This window comes from Lagopus leucura, unplaced genomic scaffold (assembly GCF_019238085.1).
Source record: "Lagopus leucura isolate 7727_CA_CO unplaced genomic scaffold, USGS_WTPT01 Super-Scaffold_73, whole genome shotgun sequence".
NCBI lineage: Eukaryota > Metazoa > Chordata > Aves > Galliformes > Phasianidae > Lagopus > Lagopus leucura.
This window is the reverse complement of record NW_024962252.1, coordinates 63932973-63952963: the sequence shown is the minus strand read 5'-3', so window position 1 is coordinate 63952963 and position 19991 is coordinate 63932973. Positions and strand designations below refer to the sequence as shown.

The 19991-nt window shown below is 42.5% G+C and overlaps 2 long non-coding RNA genes across 2 annotated transcripts; one reads left to right on the top strand and one right to left on the bottom strand.

Annotated features, from left to right (window-relative positions):
- Positions 1-13863: 13863 nt before the first annotated feature.
- LOC122181845 lies at positions 13864-14417 on the bottom strand. Its single transcript, XR_006179606.1, has 3 exons — positions 14302-14417; positions 14112-14184; positions 13864-13885 (listed from the first exon to the last, which is right to left on the bottom strand). It is a non-coding gene; the product is annotated as an uncharacterized LOC122181845 (long non-coding RNA).
- Positions 14418-16917: 2500 nt separating this feature from the next.
- Positions 16918-19204, top strand: LOC122194332. The gene is made up of 3 exons (XR_006183114.1): positions 16918-16957; positions 18109-18322; positions 18405-19204. It is a non-coding gene; the product is annotated as an uncharacterized LOC122194332 (long non-coding RNA).
- Positions 19205-19991: the final 787 nt, after the last annotated feature.

The following is a 19991-nucleotide window of genomic DNA, read 5'->3' as shown; positions in this document are numbered from 1 at the left end:
GTTAAATGAGACATTTGGAGGCAAAGGAAGCCACACAAGCAGGGCAGGGTCCTGCTGCAGAAAGGAACAGGTCACCCAAGGAGAGTGTAGAGGCTCCATCGCTTGAGTTCACTGGGAGGAAATTAGATGAGACATATTGAAAAATAAATCTGCAGGACTCCTGCCTAATAGCAAAGCAGCTGAAGTAGATGGTCCATTTTTTGCTCATAGGTTGTTTGGAGTTTTGCTGCTGCTGTAGTTAAGTAGGGGAACATCTGCCATCCACCTGATACAGCATGAAACTGCAACTGTCAGGAGCAGGACATGCTGTACTGTGATGAAGAGAAGTTTGTGTACAGTGAAGTTTGAAGGCTTCTACTTGTGTTTCTCCATTCTGCTAACAAACAGTTGAGCATGCATTAAGAACGGACTCACCCAAACCAAGTTGCACACAAGTGCCTGGCAAGACAGCTGGCTTCTATTCTTGGATGTATATGGGATGAATTATACTTTCTGTTATTCTTAAGTAACTGTGTTGACTTCTCACTTAGTGGAATGGCTATGACACAGCTTTTGGAGGATTTGTATCTTAGTTCTAGCAACTGCTGCTGATCTGCTGTGTAACTTTGGGCAGGGCATATAGTTTCATCGTGCTTCAGCTTTTTCACCCCTTAAATGGCAATGGCAGCATTCCTCTTCTTTGTACAAAGCTCAGAGCACCACAGGGAAAAAGTAATCCACTACTGTAACTGAAGAACACTAATGCAGAGTAGCAAGGCATGTTTCAGCTCTCCTCTGGCTGAGTAGTAGACATTAGTTGGGAGCTTCTCTACAGGAAACATGACATCTCTTAAAGGTGTAAGCAATTAAGAAATCAGGATCTAACAGTGGTTGCTGCAGCACAAGCTAGAGGAACAGTTCAAGGCTGGCTTGCCTTTGACAGGAAGCAGTAAGTAAATGGCTGCAGGTGATAATAAAAGAGGTTGTGTGAACTCTGTAGTGATGCTCACAGTGCAAAGAACATGGCTCTGACTGTGTTATTAGCATGTAATATTTATGTTGAATGATGCCAAAGAGTCTCAACCTAGCTAGGGCTTGTTGTGCTGGGCTGTGCACCAACATGCAGCAAATGGCCATCCCATTTCCCAAAATAGCATCCCAGTGCAATTGGTGGAGGAAACAAATGTGCAGAATGGGAGGAGAGAATGCAGTGCGTATAGAGTGTGCACAGTTCCTGCATGCCCAAAAGGAGACAGGGCCTGAGGAGAGGCCAGGGAGACTATGTCACTGCCAGATGAGCTGATGGCAGCTTCAGAGATGCAAGGACTTAGACTCAGGATGCTGGATTCCTGAGAACCAAAGCACAAAATGGAAAATAGAATTCCCTCACTGCTTACAATTAGCAAGGAGCTTCAACTGATTTCCTGAAAACAGCTGTATTTAGTTAAAAGCATAAATCCTTGCACATGAAGCAATCTTGCCTCTGGCAGGATGCCGTCTAACAAGGACTGCCTCTACAGCTCCCCAAGGTGCTTGTGGGCTCCAGCTGCCCAATACCCACCCACCCATCAGACCTTTCTGCAGTTTTCCTAGTGGTGGCTCTCTGCCTCCCAGAAAATACCCATGGCTCACCTGTTTTCACACTTTCTGGATTCTAGAAACCTTGCAGGACTTTGAAGGCAGCCCCACAGGGTCCCAGTAGCCCACAGACTTGCTGCAAAGGGAGGGCAGCTACAAGCAGACTGATTTCCTTCTCAGAGGCTCATCACCCCCGACTAAAGCACTGTGGTCACAAAAAATGAATATGGAGAAGATACCACAGAGGGTGAGAGACTCCCAGGAAGACTCCAGCATGGTATTCTGTGGGCTCCTGGTTCCCTCTTCCCTGGGGTGGCTCCCAGCTGAGTCCTGCTCTGAGCTGTCCCTATTCCCCTGTGGTTTTCAAGCAGATGCCAAAAGCTGAGGCAAAAGCTCATAACATGCCAATTACCCTGGCCTCAAAACCACAAATGATTGTATACAGCTGTTGGCAAATGAAACCGTGTTCCAAACATTTAATTCTTAATTGAATAAACTTGTGGAACTAGTTTGTATGCTTGCCTGCTTCTCTGCCCTCATGCCTTCTTTCCATCCCTCTTCCAGATCTTGTGTGTTTCGGCAGGAGAACAAGGAGGCTTTCCTTATGGTTTTCAGTCATTCATAAAGGGGAAAAAAAAAAGCCTGCTGTGGCATACATTTCAGATCTATCAATTTTCCATCAGAGCGCTAAGAGGGTTAATTATAAAGCCCATTTCCTCTGTTTTCACTGCACCAGATTTGTGCTAATGGACAAATAAACTGATTCATAACGGCTTTGGTTCTCCAGTAAGGATGCAACAAGCTCTTCATTTAGATGTGGTGAATGGTAATTATGTTTGATGGGAGAAGTGGGCAATTTTTCCTTTCTTTGTCAAATGCCTTGGATAAATTGTTTTTGTGACCTTATCTAAAACACAGAGGTCTAGTCACCACTTAAGATTATAAGGCGATTCATGAAATATGCTCCTGGATCAGACAAAGAGACAAAAAGTGACTTTGCCAACAACAACTTTCACCACAGAGAAGGTCATAAAAGGTTGGCATTGTCTTTTTTATAATAACAATAGCCTAAATTAAATGTACCGTGTTTAATTTTAAAAATCCAGAGATTATATGGTTTACTTCTAAAGAAACAGCACCATTCTGAAACATGTGTAATGTTTCAAAGGTTATGAGAAACAGATGCTGCTACCCCATCCTTTGTGAATGACATCTGAAGCTGTATGTAATTTTCTCCAAATTGCTTTTTAACATGTGATTGCCTCAAAACCAACTCACTGAGATGTGCTGTGCAATATGCAAATGAGAAGTTACTGCTGCAATCAACATCTCCTGGGGAGGGAAGTGCTTCTGATCCAGCAAATCATTTTGATCTATCAGTCATGCACCATGCTGCAAGGAGATGTTTCTCTTTTATTCTAAATCTGTGCAAGTGAACTATTTTAGTCTTTTTCTGTGCTTTAGGTTGATAGTATTACTAAAAATGATTTTAAAGCTATTTCTGGCTTAGGGGAGAAAAAGGGGTTGTGTTACATCTCCCAAAGAGAATTTGCTTTTTGCCTCATCACTCTGCTGCAGTGAGTCAGTATTCTGACAGAAAGTAGTAGAGATTATAACCCAAATAATAGATCCCAGAAGAAACTTCCACTTTTTAGCAAAGACACCAAGAGAGAAAAAAAAAACTCTGTATTTTTATCTCCATCTAGACATAGTTTCTGCTTCTCGAGTGGAACTGCTGCCTAACAGACAGCTCTGTTGACACTCTAGATAACTCTCTATTGGAAGGACATAAAAGACTGTACTCAGCATAAAAGTGTGAATAAAAGATAAATACAACTCAAATAGCAACAACTATTCCTAGTTTAATTTAATTCTTTTATCCACAAGAATTAAAAAGAAAAAAGAAAAAAAGAAGCAGCATAGTTCTGTGGTTCCACAGGGTTCTGCAATATCTTGGGTCTCACCCGGGTTCACTAGGACTGTGTCTAGTGGGCTTCTGCTCTAAGTTCAATGCAATGCAAGGAATTTGTCCCAACACCCTCTCAGCAGGACCCATGGAGGCTCAATGCCAAGTATCAACCCCCTGGACCCACTGAATTTCTCTTCAAACTGTGGCTCATTTGTTCCCAGGGCAGTCACAGGGCCATAGCTGTGTGGGGCTCCCTTGGGGGGGTAGCGCCATGCCATGGCAACTCCCCACTCTGAGTGCATGGCCTCTTGAAGGGGACCTTTGTCAGTGCAGGTTAGGGTTAGGGTTAGGGTACAAAAAGCCCCTCACATGGGTGGCTCTGGATGGAGACAGGCCCTAGAGTGGCAGGTGATCTCAGCCTACTGTTCCTGGGTTGGCTTGTGCTGCCAAGGCCTGGTGTCGGGTGAGGAGGAGGAAGGTCTCTGTGGATGTCTGCTGGGATCCTCTAATAGGAGCCTGAGTGTGTGCAGAAGAGGAGATGGGCCTGGGTAGAGCAGCTGGGGCCTGCCCTTCTGAGTATTTTGGGGATGAAAAGGGATTAATGAACAAGATCCTCTGCTGGGAAAGCACATAAAGCTGTGTTTTTTAATGCTCCAGCTCTTCCACCAATCTGAGTGTCTGTGCTCACATGATGAAGAAATGCAGGGCTAGTCAGAATTAAGGATCTGGCCTTGAACCAAAGGAAAGGTAAGGGGCAATGTGGAGCTCTCATGTTTTTCTAACTGCACAGGCAAGATTTTAATGGTGAACTTTGGAAAGAGAAATAGGAACAGTCTGGGAAGGGCTCTTCAACCTGGAGGAGTAAAATGAAGGAGATATGCAAACACAGAGGAGGGGGATGCAGAGTAGAGGGAGGAGAGGAAGCAAATAGTGCATGACCATGGAAATGGTGAGTGAAAAGAGGACTGGATGCATTTGAAAGGGAAAGCTGGAGAAATGCTCTGCGGTTGTTCCCTCTGAGGGTTACAGTCTGTGATGTGGGTTTTTATAAGCCTCTGCTAGGATAGCTCTTTTTCTCCTCTTGTTTATTCTTCCTTTTAAGATCTATGCAATGTTTTCACTCCCCCTCCTTCCCTTACATCCCCCCTTTGCCATGGCTGTTCAAATCTAATTACCAGAGACTCACTATATTCATTAGTTTAGTTCCCTCAAAACTCTGGGCTGCATGTCATCTGGATCTGATTAAGTATGGTGCATTTCATTTTCCTAGTTATTCCCCTACCTGCTTTTAATCAGCATGAGATTTTTCATTTAAATGTCATTAGACTTTTGAATAAATACCTAAAGAACCTTACAAATAAATACAAAAGCTCTGTGCAAGTCAGGCACAGGAAAAGCTATGCCTGAGACCACCCATTGCAGCATCCTTCTCTGAGGAGTTTATACCAGATATGACCAAAGGCACTAACACAGGACTTCTAACAGTCCCTTGTACAGTCCTCTGAGGCTGTACTTGAGATACACATGAAGACTAACACTCAGCAGCATGTTTGTGCCTTTCATTTCTATGCAAGTCAAGTACCACTTCCACCATGGATTTTCTACAAGCCTTTCAAGGTGGCTAACCAGCCATGGTCACCTGACTGCATCTGCCAGCTCATGGCCTTCAGCACCATTCCACACAAATGAGGATTTGTTATGCATGCAGAAGGGATCCAATTAACAGAAATAATAGAGCCATAGTCTTTGTAGTAAAGTTAAATGTTGTTACATGCCTAATTCTCCTTCAATTACTTGCTTGGCTCTGCTTGACTCAGTAAGGTTAACTATTAGCCCTGTCCTCTATAGAGTTAAGTCTCTCTGGCAGGAGTCTAACGGATCAGAAATAGAAATAAAATGCAAATTTTACGGGACATTCAAAAGAGAAGGATTCAACTTCTCTAAGAGGGACCCCATCAGACAGGTTTCACAGTCTTTGTAGCTGCATTTCCAGATCTTTGAAGAAGCAGTTCTTTGTTTCAATATTTCAGTTCTTGTAGAACTGTCTCCTTCATCTGCTTCTTCTAATCATTTGGTTTCCACCGTACCTGTGAAGCCTGGTCTTATTTTCAGTAACTCTTTGTAATGTCTTTTTGTTCTACCTGTCTCTGGCTTTTTGTTTGCAGAGTGCCTGATAGCTTCAGTTGCTCCACTGAGCAATTTCAGCACACAGTTCCTTTACTATTAGACCCCAGTTTGATGCTAGTACTTTTAGCTTAATTTGAACTTCTGCTCTGTTTGACCTCAAAGTTGACTTTCCTTCTCTCTTTTCACCAAGTAGAGTACTTAGCCTTTCCTGCCTAAAGTCCACAGGGAGGAACTCGCCCATCCTCTGGTTTGGCTACTTCACTTTGTACTATAATCATCAACTGAGCTGAGTGAGCGTTTAAGCAAGCTTGCCTAGTTATTGTGTTGACACACACAACAGCATGCTTGGCAATTCCCTGGAAATACTCTGAGTACCAGACAGAGCTCATAACTCTCTCCCATGTGGCACTGAGACTAAGCCTATACTTACAAGTAGATCCAAGTTTAGAGCTCATTTAGGGTTCTGTGTAAATATTCTGAAAAATAATCTAATTAATGGCAGCAAAAATAAACAGCTAAAGAGTGTATTTCAAGCAACTCTTAGAGGGTATTTTCAAAACAACAACAACAAATACCACAAAACACTTACTAGATTAAGAAATACACTATTTGGGCTATGTATCCAGTGGCGTTGCTTTTAGTAGCAGTTTATTTCAGTGATTTATTTTTGAGTAACAGTTTGGTTTAGGCAGTCAAAACTTTTAGCAGGTGATCTCGGGTAGTTTGGATAGGCCAGATTGAAAAACGCTGTAGTCAGTACTACAGACTCCCCTGTTGTCCTCACACTCTTAGTTCTTTTGATCCAAAATAGCTCCCGTTTTTTCTGATTTATTATCTATCCTTTCCACGTCATAATGTGATCTTTATAGTGGTTTATCTTAGGTTTTAGGAACATCACAACCAGCAGATGTCAAGGCAATTAAAGTCCCCATGAGCACAGTATACTGAGCTCACGAGCTCCTGTGTAAATGGTTCAGGAATGCATCCTTCTTCCTCCTTTTGAGATCAGTAACATATGCCTTCAGCAGTGATCCTTTCAATTTGCATGTAATGGCTCCTTATTCAAAGCATCTGTTTGCTGGACTCCTCACAGTCAAACTCATTCTCTGTTGTCAGCTGTATTTCCCGGGTAGGAAGCTTTGTTGAGAAATGCATTGCCATTATCCACTGACTTTTATGGATGGACAGATTCCTCAGGACAAGGTTGAGCAAAATTAACTCCCTGTCAAGGTTATATTTATTCCTGGCAAATAGGTTGAAATAAGTTGCGTATCTCTTGAAATATCTCTCTCTCCTTTTTTGGTGTTGGTGGTGGTGGTTGAGGTGTGAGCAGTGCTGGATTCTGCTTTAAAAAATTCAATCCAGGATGTGCTTGAGATTTTTGCAGACAGTTTTCAAAACCCTGTATGAGGCTTGTATGCAAAGAGAACAGACTACTCAAGTACCTGTGCTTGCTGCTTCTTTGTAAATCTGAAACGAATTTGGGAGGAAGGAAACAATTGTGAGTCTTTAGTCAATGAAATGCCCTCTAGCATTTCAGCAGTTTCATATCATCATGAGGCCCATGTGTTTTAATGTAGAATTGCTTCAGTTAAATGCTTTCTTTACTTTTCATAACCGATTTGTGTCCACATTTCCTAATTTTCTCCTTGTAACTGCTCTGCCATAGTAGAACTTCACCTGGGTCTGCATCCTGACTTTTTGGTAGAAAATTCAGATTCAGATCTAAATCGAGACCCAAATTTGGATAGCCTGTGTACATCATCAGTGCTTGACATCAAAGCAGAAAGACGATGATAGTCCTGACCTGCCACGACCCATTGCAGAGCGGTAGTGACAACAATCACCGGCCATCCAGATCTGCTTTTAATCTCTGTTACACTGGCATAAATTGGAACAAGTCCATGAACTCAGTGAAAACCAGGTCCGCATTATTTAGAGAAAAATCTTTGATTTTCCTACAAGTGAATGAGCGATGAGACAATGTAGTCCACTATTTTCAAGGAGTTAAGCCATATTGGAGAAAGTGTTGTCCTTCTTGTTAAGCTGACTGTGTCTGGGCTACGTCCTCATCTCATTACTCTGGTAAAGATGGGATTGAGGCCTTTGAGGAAAGAAGAAAGCACAAAATGAAAGTACTCACCTCCATAGAAAATAATGAAAGATAGAGAAGCCAAAAAAAAGTTGTTTTACCGTTCTGTAGGTTGGTGTAGCAGAATAGAAGTGGAGGGGAGAAAGTTACTGGCTGAAATTTAAGTATAGAGGTCTTTACATAAACCTGGGGAGTCAACCTTGGCATTAGATCTAGAGGTGAGGAGTTTGGACCCAGTTTCCTTAAACTGTCACTTTGGGTTGCGTGTGTGTACTCAGTGAATTTGCAGAACAGCTATTGTGAAAGAAAGGCAGCAAAAAGTTCTCTAGGAAAGATGAAACTGATTCTAAAGCCTCTTCCCTGTAATGAGAAGCTATAATTCAAAGCAAGGTTTCTGAGGCACTGATATGTGCATTTTACACGTTTCAGTAAAGAGGAAAATGGGAGCACAACAGAATGCTTTTTCTTGCTTTAGTGAAGCTAATGGCCCTTTTCTCTCCATGGGGTACTGAAGGATGGCTATTAACTTATTATTTGCAATTTGTATGCACCTTGCTGCACTTGCTGTTTTTATACTATCAATATATTGCAATATCTAGGATGGGAGAGAAAGCAGCACACAGAGAGACAGTCCCCATGGTGAGCAGTGATGAATTGTCTGGCCTTTCTGCCAAGCCATCCCCTGACAAGCTGAAGAGGTTGTGTGCCATGGTAGGTAGCTCAGCACAGGTTGAGTGCTAGCAGTGGCAGCTTTTAGTGTGAGAGGTGAACAGTCAGTCCCTTCTAGAAATGCCCCTGCAGCCCCAGATTGGGCAGTTTCCCTCAGTGATAGTGTTTCCTTTAGAGAAGCTGTAGCAGATGGCATGTAGAGGAAGAAAAACAAGGTTTAGGAGAGAAGGAGACAGCACACTCTGTTGCTCATAAGGCCTTCCTCCAAGGAGGGAAAACCATAAAAGCAGAAAAAATATATATTGGGTTTCAGTGTGTCCAAAAAATACATGGTTTTGGTTTATATAACAAAGGCTTTGTAATGAATGACAAGATGTTATTGTTAAGGTACCCATGTATATATATGTGTGTGTGGGATGGGAGAGAGGGGGGAATGAAAGTGTGACTGTCTCTTTAGGCACTAGCAGGTTTTCTTTTCTTTTTGCTAGCAGTAAATCTCAACACAAAGGCCACACTTCTGAGTGATCCAGTTTTAGAAGTCAGCAACAGCTGTAGGATAGCTTAACTGAGGACTGGGGGGTCGTGCAATGAGAAGAGCTCCCTGTTGTTTTTGTAAGAAAGGAAAATCTCTTCCAAGTTGTGGCAGTCTAGAGCTGAGTGGGGGATTCCATCCCTTAATAAAGTCAGCCATGGGGGGCTCACAATTTGCCTTATACCTCTTGTTCGTAGGGTTGTTGATGATGGTAATAGCTGGAAAATCAATTACAGCCAGTATAGCATCAGGAAACACGGAGGAACAGCTTTGAATGGGGTTGCAAAAGCAGTCCTTGGGTTCAAAGTGCCTTTCATAGCCACAGGGCAGGAAGGATGAGCCCACCGGTGAGACATGGGGGTGGGAGACCAGAGTCCTCCTCCCAGCTGCACCACAAGTTCCCAGTGGGAGCTTGTCTGCCAGCAGGCACAGGTTTCCTTCTATGTGACCCCAGGCAGATCACACCTGCCTCCCTGGCAGGGCTCCTTCACTGGGTCTGCTGGATACCCACAGATTCTTAGTTAGACAAACATTGTCATTCAGTCCCAGATATTGGCTGACTTTTCTCAGCAGCCAAAGTGAAAATCATAACAAAATTTCCCAGATTAATTATTTTTCTTTGACGGATCAAATATATATATATATATATATATATATGTTTTTTGTTTTGTTTTGTTTTTGCTGGAATAAAATATTTATTTTTAGGGCTCAGTCCTTAAATGATCAAGAAAACAAAAGGCCCTCTTGAATCTAGAGCCTGACCTATGGACAGGGTGAGGACTTATCAGTGCAGCTTGTTCATGGACATCTGAAAGTATGATAGAGATGGGGATATAGTGAAAACTTCCTAGGTATGAGGTCTCTCTGCAGAAAGACTTGCCTGAAAGCATTTCTTCATTTTCCAATGGACTTCTCTTGGAGTCTTAAGCATCTCCTCCTGTGAGCAAGAGATTATGGCGTGGCAGCAGATGGAGGAGAATATAGCTAAGGCTACAGAATCACTGACAATTGTCACTAAACAAATGTCCTGCAGATTTTGCATGGGTGTAGTGAGTATATGCAAAAAAATAAATTTTGTATAATCCATCTCAACATTTTCCTCCCTAAAATAGCTTCATCAATTTTTTATGCTAAATGAATAAATAATAATGAGACACTTAAAGTGTTAATGGAGCATTAATTATTGCTGAGGTTTCTGTGGAATGTGACATCCACAGAAATACTGAACAACTTTATGACTAGCATAATTACAGAGAATATTAAATGAGGCAAAAAGTGATGGGGCTCTTAGCAGCTGTTAGCAATTGTTCATACAGGACATGATTTCCGATATTGTATTTACCCAAATTGGCTAGAAAAAGCACATGAGGCAAGTAAAGCACAATGAATCACTCTAGTTTACATCTCTACTTTGAGAAACTGCTTCCTCATTGCCCACAGGAGAATAATAAGCGTGACCATTTGGGTCTGGTTTAAACCTGAGACTGTGGCAATATGTGTCAGAAAAACTGAGGGCTGTTTTCTATTCTTGTTTGGAAAGGTGTTATTTTTTTTCTTATCAGGAGTACAGCAAACATGAGTCAAAGTGAGGAGGAGATCTTAAACTCAACCATTCGTACACTGCTGGGAAATCAGAGTTTAGCAGCCAGGAAAGGCTCTGGGAGAACAGATTATAGGTTTTGGGTCACTATGGGTATGGAGACATGGAGTGAGGCTTCCCACGCATTCCCTTCTTGCCAAAGCAGGGCTGGCAGTCCTGGAGCACAAGAGTTCTGGGCTGGTAGAGCCCATGCCTGCGGTAGGGCTGCAGATTTAAGGCTTTGAATTGTACACGGGTGTGAGACTGAAGGGAAACAGGGGCTCCTGCAGCCATGGTGAGGTTCTGGGGTCTCTTCCAGAGCACGTCCTTTTGTCCTACAGACCCTCAGCCCCACACTGGGTTTAATTATCCGAGGCGAAGAATTGACCTGGGAGCATGAAAGCAGAATAAAGAGGCTTACCGCTACCTGTGAGAAAATACCCTCACTTGTGAACTTTGAATTCACTTGAAACTGAAACTTGAGCCTGGATTTCAGCATCGGAATTGACTGCCGAGCGTTCCCGGTGAACAGCCTTTGATGAGCTGCTGGGCAGAGCAGGCTGGCTTTTCTGCATGGCTGAGCTCCTGGCTCACACGGCCCCACTTCAGTGCGTGACTGACGGCCTCAGAAAGCGGCCTCCCTCTGCCCAGAGCGACTTGAGCTAACTTGCCAACACAGTTTAACTTTTGGATTAAACAAGTTTGAGATGTGCCTGAAATGTTCCCGCATGTAGAAATCCCTCTGTGAAAGGGCATGTGAAAGGTGAGCGAGATGTGGGGGAAACTTGTGTTTCATTCATACTTACTTCTCTAATTAGAAATGTGAGTTGGTAGTTGTGTCCCTTCATTCTATTTCTATAGGCTCTTTTGAACCCCTATTGTACTTGAGAGCCTGTTAATTTCCTCAGCAGACTAATTCAACTTGCTCTGCTGACATGTACTTAATTATGTTTCAGTTAACTCATTTTCCAGGATGATGCTCAACTGCTGTCTGTAAATGAAATCACTGTCTAGCTAATCAAAAGTTTCTGAGTGTGATCTCTTCTGTGTGTGCATGCACAGGCAGTTCTGGCTTTCTGATTGTAACCCTGGCTGGAGCTCTGGAAGATGAACGTGTGCAAGTAAAACATAAGGACAAAAGTAAATGAACTCTGAACCTTCTGAAACTCCAAAATCTTTCTGCAATTAAACTAATTAAGTTTCTATGCCTGGGAGCATTTGATTAGAAAAGCTTAGCAGCTAAATGGGCTCTTAAGGGAGGCAGAGAGACCTTTGCACAAGATACCATCAGCAAGTATGTCCTTCCTACAGCGGCCCATGTAGGTAAAGCAGGCCCAAATGAGTGTATGCATATCACAGAAATATCCCCATTTCCCCCTGATTGGATCTGGTCAAATTTTTTGGGATGCTAAGTGTCCTGGATGACCTTTCACACTGACTAGGTTTGAGGTAGGTTGTTGATGTCACAGCTGCCTCTTCTCCAGCAGTGCAGAGAATGAGCTCTTCCCAAATGAGGCCACAGCAGAACCCAACCCTGCTTAATTAACTGTGAACTCATGTGGAAAGAAAGTTTAGAATTAGCAGAACTTTGGGAAATGAACTTTAACTGGATGTGTTCATGGAAACACAGTGCTAGATTTTGACTTGTAGTAACTTGGTTGGTAAATATGGAGCTATAGCCACACTAAAACTGCTGTGAGTGTTATAATGTGCCTGCAGTTCCTCCTTGTACTAGGTGACATGGGATGCCCCAAATGACATTTTGGAGCTCTATATCCAAGCCTACAGAAGTGTAATAATCCCCCAGGGAATGTGCTCCTGCTATTATGAAATGAATTTAATGAATAAAGCTAAGGCAAGCACTGTGAGCCATGCATGCCAGGAACATCTGAGGTGAGGGCTCTGAGAGGCACACAGTCTACATAAAGAAGCACAGCTAACAAAAACAAACTTTCTTGCATTCAGAATTCCAAAGTTATTTCACAATATTCCGTATATCCCCTTCATTTTCTCATCTGGGACTCGTATAAAGCAGACATGGAAATCTTCTGTTTCAGGAAGCTTGGGACTTTGTTTTTAATTATCAACTTTAATGGGGGAACTTAAGTAGACACCTGATTCCTCCTAGAAGTCTCTGGTAACTGGCATTTAGATCTGATTCCTTTATGTTCCTTTTTGGTAACTAATCTATACCTCAGGTTTCAGAAAGGACATAATTCTGAGGCTTTTTCTTTTTTCTTTTTTTTGTTCCTCCTGCTCACAAACACTTAACTTTCCTAGTCAAGTCTAGCATGAAAAGTCAGTTCCATCTAAAGCTAATCTTAACTGGCTAAAAATCTAAACTGAAGTGGAAATAGTGCATTTCTCAGGCTTTGTAAAATGATTCTTCTCTTAAAAAGATTATTCCTCTTAAAGAGAGGGAAAATAAAATCATTAACTAATGAAGAGCTGGATTTCTTCAACACTGAAAAGAGTTTATTTCCCTGTTGAATATGTTTGAGTGGGTGGGCTGGGTTGTCAGAAATCTCAGAATCAAGAGCACAACCTGGCTAATTTGCAGTTAGCTGGTGAAATATCTAGCAAAAGCTTGCTGCACTGGTGATGCATGAAAAATGTAATTACAGGCAGAAATAGTGCAATAGGGATGCACAAAGCAGAAGGTGAAAACAATTGTTCAATCTGCAGTACTGCATACAGTGTTTTATAGGCTGCTCAGGTATTTCATAGTACTTCTTGGGGTCTTATGTCTGGAGGATGTCTTCATAAAGACAATATGAGGACAGAAGACACAGATCCCCTTAAAATATGTCAGGAGCTTATCCGTAAGTACTAATAGCTCAGTAGGATTGATTTAGGCTTGCTAGTCAACATATTCAGTTCACCATCACATGTTCTGATAGAGTTTTGTCCCAAGACCGTATGCTATTTAGAGATTCTTTTGTCTCTGGATTTCAGACATCAGTTGTGGATTTTTTATTGTCCAGTTTTTTTGTGTGTTTTTGTTTGTTTGTTTGTTTGTTTTTGTTTTAAAAGGCTGCACTCCTAAATGCACCACTAGTATCTTCTAAGGTAACCTTTATGAAAGAGGCTGCGTGGCCTTTTCTCATATTGGAAGCTCAATTCTGAAATATACTCCTTGGGTGTTGGTTTCTTTTGCCAAAGGTATGTAAGTGCCTCTGGTTTCATTTATCCCTCACTGATCCCCAGCAAGCTCTTTGGTCCTGGCAGTGCTCATGCATGCAGCATGATTAGAAGTGTAGTTGTTGCTCAACTCCTATAGCTTGCAAGGACTAAGAACAGGTCGGAATGAACTGCTGACATTATGTTGAAAACAGTAGCAAATATCCCACTGAACACAGTGAGGGCCAGTGGATTTTGCTTTCAAGAAGTCAACATATCATCAGTGTAGCAGTTCCAAACCTAGAATTTTTAAGAATAATTGAGTTGAGAGATATAAATAGAAAAAAAATACAAAATAAACTATGCACAAGCCACTTCTTTACACAGAAGTGTAGCAGAATGACTTTCAGTAAATGAATGCATTAGTTCACGCTCTGCAGGATCTGTGCAAGTGAAGTCCTGCTGTATGTAAATTGAAAGCCTAAGAACTTCTGTGGCTAGGCAAACAAACCAAACGCGTGCTTACCTTGTGAATCTGTAATTAATTCATGCTCCTGGGTAAAACTGAGTCCTTTACAAAATTCAGCACCTTTTCAGTCCTGAAAAATATTGACAGTGGAATAATTCAGGCATTGTAATTTCTAAATGTAATTAATATCTAATGAAATCCAATGTACAAGTTGTAGTCAAGAAATTAGGTAGTAATTGACACTCACTGACTGGCATCTGAAAACTGGAGGGAGGTAAATGTGATCGTAATCACATGTTAAAAGGATGGGGATTGGGAAGCGAGTGAAATCTAGGAACTGACATTTGTGCCAGGCAAATTAGATCAGGCTACAAGATGGGATAGTGTTACTGGGCACCTGGGTGAAAACAGGCAAGCAGTGAAGAGTCACCCTGGGTTCTGTGAGGGGACTTCTGCCTAACAAATCTCAAGGGGCACTTTGGTGAGGCCAGCTAATGTGTGATGCTAGGACATAGCATCCTCAGTTTTTCAGTGGTCTTTTCATAGAAGTATTCATGGAAACTAAGTGATAAAGTGTCAAGAAGTAAGCTCCTAACCCATGCAAGTAATTGGCTAAATGATAGAAAAGTATGGGTGGAAGTAAGGAGTAATTTTCCTCAGTGGAGGGAAGTCACCAAAGGTATTGTGCAGGTCCCTTGTCTGTGCTAATCATCTGTGTCAAGAATGGGTTGTTTAACATATTCTTCAGTGAGATGAAAAGGGAAAGGAGTCATGAGTTTACCTGTTCTAGTAATACGTTGGAGTCATCCAACGTATTGAAATGAACAATTATAGGGATTGCAAGGGGACCTGATGAGAAGGGCTTGTAATAAAAAAGCAAATCAAATTATTGTAGATAAATGATCTAGACTGTGAAGCAAAAGGTTTACATCATGGTGTTGAGTGGTGCATGTGATGGGAGAACCCCCATTTTGTGTGTATGGGATGGACTCTGAGCAGATAAACTCATGAAAACACTAGGTCTGTCCTCAGCAGCAGTCAAAAGCCAATTAAATATTGGAAATTATCAGGGAATAGAGTGAGGATGAAAGAGGACAGCTAATGCTGCTGCCAGGGCAGGGATCCTGAAAGATCCCTGCACAGGGATATCTGTGTAGCTCTGAGTACAAGAACAATAATAAGAACAACTGAACGTAAAGGATAGCTTCCTAAAAGGACTGTGAGAGGATACAAAAGAGTCCAAATGTTGTGAGCATCCTGGGAAAGATGGCTGGGAATCAACAGCTCATGCTGCAAGTCCTGGGGTCATACACCACAGTGGAGTGGAGCCAGTGAGACAAAGGCAACACAGCTGACCGCGTCTCTTTGTTACTGCTAATTCACATGCAAATATATTAGCTGTCAGTTGTACGGGGGAACTCTGACACGTTTAACCCATCTGGGTTAAAATGCAGCTGCAGGGGCTGCCCTGGGCTTGCCTGCGGCGTGGGCAGCAGCCTGGCAGGGCTGCTGGGGCCCTCTTCGCCAGCTCCATCCTTCCTGCAGGGTGGGAAGGGCGGTGCTTTGTGGGAACAGCCTGCTGAAAATCACTGCCCAGCGGCGACTAAAGGACCAGACTCACAAGTCAGCTGCTCAGACCCCATTTGTTCCTGTCACAGTGATACCGAAAGAGGAAAAGTGGAAGGAAGGAATGCATTTTTCCACGCCAATTGAACTATCTCCAACAACTATTAAAACGCTTTAATCACTTAATTACTGAAGTCTTTCACCACAGAGCAGAATTAACAATGCTTTGCATGGCAGAGCTGTATTTTCTAGTCACAGTTCTGAGTTTTACAAATGGAAAATAGCTCCTTCTTAAGTGTTCAGAGCTAAGCAGGTGATTTTACTCAGTGAATTTATGCCTAAATAGCAGGTATGCCAACCCCAGGAGTGAATTTAATGGAATTTTCTTGCTGGTGAGGAAAGGCAGCTGTACAGGTTTTGGCACCTTGCCGTGTAACCTAGTTAAGCAAGTGAGAGAGACATCCCAGCACCAGTGGGTCTGTTCACTGTGGTGACTGCTGAGCTTGCATGTGATACTGGGATGACAGCCCTCCTGTTTAAAGAAGGAAAGTGTCTAATGAACAGAGAGCTATGGCTTGCAGGCTCTCGCACAGCATCCATGAAGAGCTGGGGCCCAGTTCTGCCTGGGCAGAGACCTGGCCTAGCTGCCCCACAGCCTTGCTCATGCATCTGAGGGGATGGATGGCAGCTTGGGCTGGAGACATTGCAGCTCAGCTGCCAAAAACTGTCTTCTGACAAGGCTACCAGCAATACTTGGATGCTTGTGAGCATCCCCTCAGCTGAATTTGGGGGGGTTGTCTCCATGCCTCCCTCACTGCTGCTACAGCCCCGGTGATGTTTGTCTTCTGATGGTTGCTCGTGCCAGAACTGCCACTTGCCTGGGTGTTCCACGGCTTCATTTTTTCTTTTTCTTCCTTTTTTTCCCCCTGCGTGCATAAATCTTGTCAGTTTCAACCTAATTACATTCTTTCCTGACAGACTGTCTCAGGAGCAATGCAAATGAGCTTTGAAACATGGAGATCTGGTTTATATTTGTCAGCTAATTGCCTGAGTGGTACAGACATCTAGAGCTGGCACCTGCCTCTTTGCGTTAAGATTCACCTTTGATTTCAGATCTGATGCTGTTCCTAGAAGACGATTTCCTGATGGAGAGCAAGGATGCTGTCTTTGGGCAGTGTTCTGCTCTTGATGACAGAGGCCTGAATTCCTCAGGTTGGATCCCTTTTACACTTTCAGCACTGAGCACTGAAGTTGTGTCCGGATGCAAAGCAGCATGGATCTGCTTCCCTCCTGGAATGCTGGCCCAGCCTCCGCCTTCTCCACGGTCTCTGTCTATGGTGTGTGGCTGCATGCATCTGCAGTGCATGTGCATGCTGACTAGGCTGCTCTCTGAGATGTGATCCTGGGGTGTTTATGGTCATAAAGGGGAGAGAGAGAAAAATCTCTTTCCCTTGTAATTTGTCTTACTCAGCATGCAGATGCTGGAAATACCAGAACTTTCAGTCCTTTTTGACTTCTTTAGTCTGAAAAATTCCATGACAGTTGAATATCGTGTCCTGAAATGCAACCTACATTTCTTTTGTGCTTTCTTTCTTTTCCATGTAGAAAGCATTCACTTTAATCCATGCTTTACCCAAAGGCCATGCAGAACACAGATGAAATTAGTCAAGTAGAGAGCTGGCTCTCATAGCAAATGTCTGAAATCAGCCCCATTTTCTTTCCCACACACTTCTGCTTTTTTTTTTTTTTTTTTTTTTTTTCCTCTCTCTGTATTTTTTTTTTTTTTCTTCGAACAAGAAGACATCAGATAAACAGCAACATGTGTATTTTAGTGTTTTTGAGAAGCTCTGAAGTAGACCATCAAAACTAACATCAGCCTACTGGGCTGTGTAAGATCTGGCTGTTCTTCAGATAACGCTTCCAGCTTCTGCTGCCTCATTGCCAGGGACAACTACAGCAGCAGCTCACATTAACTATACAGATTCCCTGCAAAATGCAGTGCTACAAGCTGTGTGCTTACAGCTCCACAGCAGCCCTAGCTCTTGTTGATGTTTGCTAGCTTATCCCAATCCAAGAAAAGTCATGTTGGAAAGCTTTGACAGCTTCCACTGATTCAGATATCACAGTATCTCCATGCTGCATGACAGGTACATTAGAAATGCACAGATTAGTTTATCTGTGCTATTGTAGGAATCTGGGTGGGTGGTTCAAGACTGGAAGTGTTTGCCAGCATAGCTCTGCAAAGCATAAACTTACTGAGCTCTCTGGTTAACTTGGCCAAACACAGAGACACTGCAAAGATGTACTGATTCACTGTGGCTCTGAGGCCTTGTCCTTGGTGATTCTCTTGGAGTCACCAAGCAAGGATTTTTAGGATGGAGCAAGAAAGAGCCAGCAATCAAATGCACGTATGTGTGTGAGGTCAAGAGCTTAGATCTCTGTGTGACTGGAAGAAGGGATAAAACTGGCATCTTGTATCTGTTGATAGGAAGCTGGGACCATCAAGAAGAAGCAGTGACAGTCTGCACAAGAAGACACCAGGAGTGATGGGCTTTCAAGAAGAATTTGCTTTTCCTGTAGATATCAGAGGACTTTGTGAGGGGAAAAAATACTCACTGAAGACTATGCAAGGCAAAAAACAATTCTTATATGAAGAAACTGAACCACGAATGAGCTAGAAGGAGGGAAAAGTGTATTAAGAAGTATCACCATATTTTCCTTGTTCTCATACTCTTCTCTGGGCTCCTGTAGTTGGTCACTGAAGTCCTTACTCTTGTTTTCCAGGTGATGACCTGTGCCCAGCTGGTGTTAACGGTGGTAAGGAACTCAAGATCTACTGAGCCAGAGTCCAGTGAAACCACCTCGTGGCTGGATTGGGTCAGCCAGCAGTGGGAAACACCTAGCACTTTTGCATGGAATGAACAAGGAGAATTAGTGACTTACGCACCACAGCTTGAGTTAAACCAACAACTGGTAGTGGTATGTACTCTCTTCTCCCAGCAGTGGGACACTGAGGTCTGCTCTTATCAGGCAGATACCTTTTGTGCTGGTCTGTTTATCATTATGAGACAAACTTGTCCATGCTGTTTCTCCACCAGTGAGAGCTGAACAATACCAGGGATGAATTTGGGTCTTGCAGACCATTAGACTGCTGCCTTTGGCAGTACTGCAGTACACAGTAGGGCTGAGATTCAATGTTGACATTTCTTCATACTTTTGCTTCCTCTTGAGAATAAATACACATTGTAGAGTTCTTTTTTTTTTTTTCTTTTCTTTTTTTTTTTTTCCTATATCAAGAGGACAAGGTTGTATTTTTGCATAGCATGTAATTAACAAAACACTCTGATTAATCTGAGGGGGGGATTTTCTTTTTTTTTTTAAATCAGCCTTCTAATCTGCATTTCTACTGCTTTTTAACAAGTCAGTACATACTGCCTCAGGGTGTTTTGTATAGGGTAATAACCAGATGAGTTATTATGCTTCATGCTGTTAACCTGAGCTGATTACTAAATCCTTGGAAAAGGTTTACATACATAGCCCTTTACCACTGTCAAAAATTTGCACAGAATGTTTTTCTACATCCCTTCGACCACTTTTGCAGAAGAACAAGACTGAGCAGCTTCACTTGATAATGAAACTATTTTAAAACATTGTATATGTCTAAAGTCCACAAACACTTTGGACTCTATTTCTGCTTCCTAAATTGAGACATTCATGGTCTTATTTCTATTGATGCTGATCATTTGCTCTGTTCAATACTGAACTGCGGCTAAGCAGACCCAACACAAATATATCAAAAGAATTTCCTAGAGTTACAATTTACCTCAAAATTTAGGATACTTTATTGCTACTAATCCTTCCTGAGGACCTGATCCTCTCTCTCTCTCTCTCTCTCCTCTTCCTTCCTCCCTTCCTCCCTTCCTCCCTTCCAGACCAGTTAAGAAAACCACCACGGGAGATGGGTGTCAGTGGCACCCAGCGTGGTGTTTTTGCTGAGTGCAGTAGTCCTTGGGTGTGCAGTAATCAGGTGCTTCTCCAGGCTTCTTCCTCCAGCTGAAACAGCAAGGAGCTTTGTTGTACACCTGGGATCAGTTCTTAGGAAACTACCCTCATAAATTTGTGTTGATTTTCCTTATAACATGAAGCAACACCTACTTCCTTGCAATTCCTGCTACACTGCCATGTCATGCTGACTCTACAACATTCAGAAACATCCAAGTGTGGCTGTGACTCTAGTAATCTTTGTGTCAGTTTTATTTGTTGCACTGAAGAGAGGCCATAATAAACATTAAACAAAGACATGAGGAAATCTTCATTACAGAGTGTTTTTCCTAGTATCTTGTACTAATAAACACAGTTGTCTATTTGGAA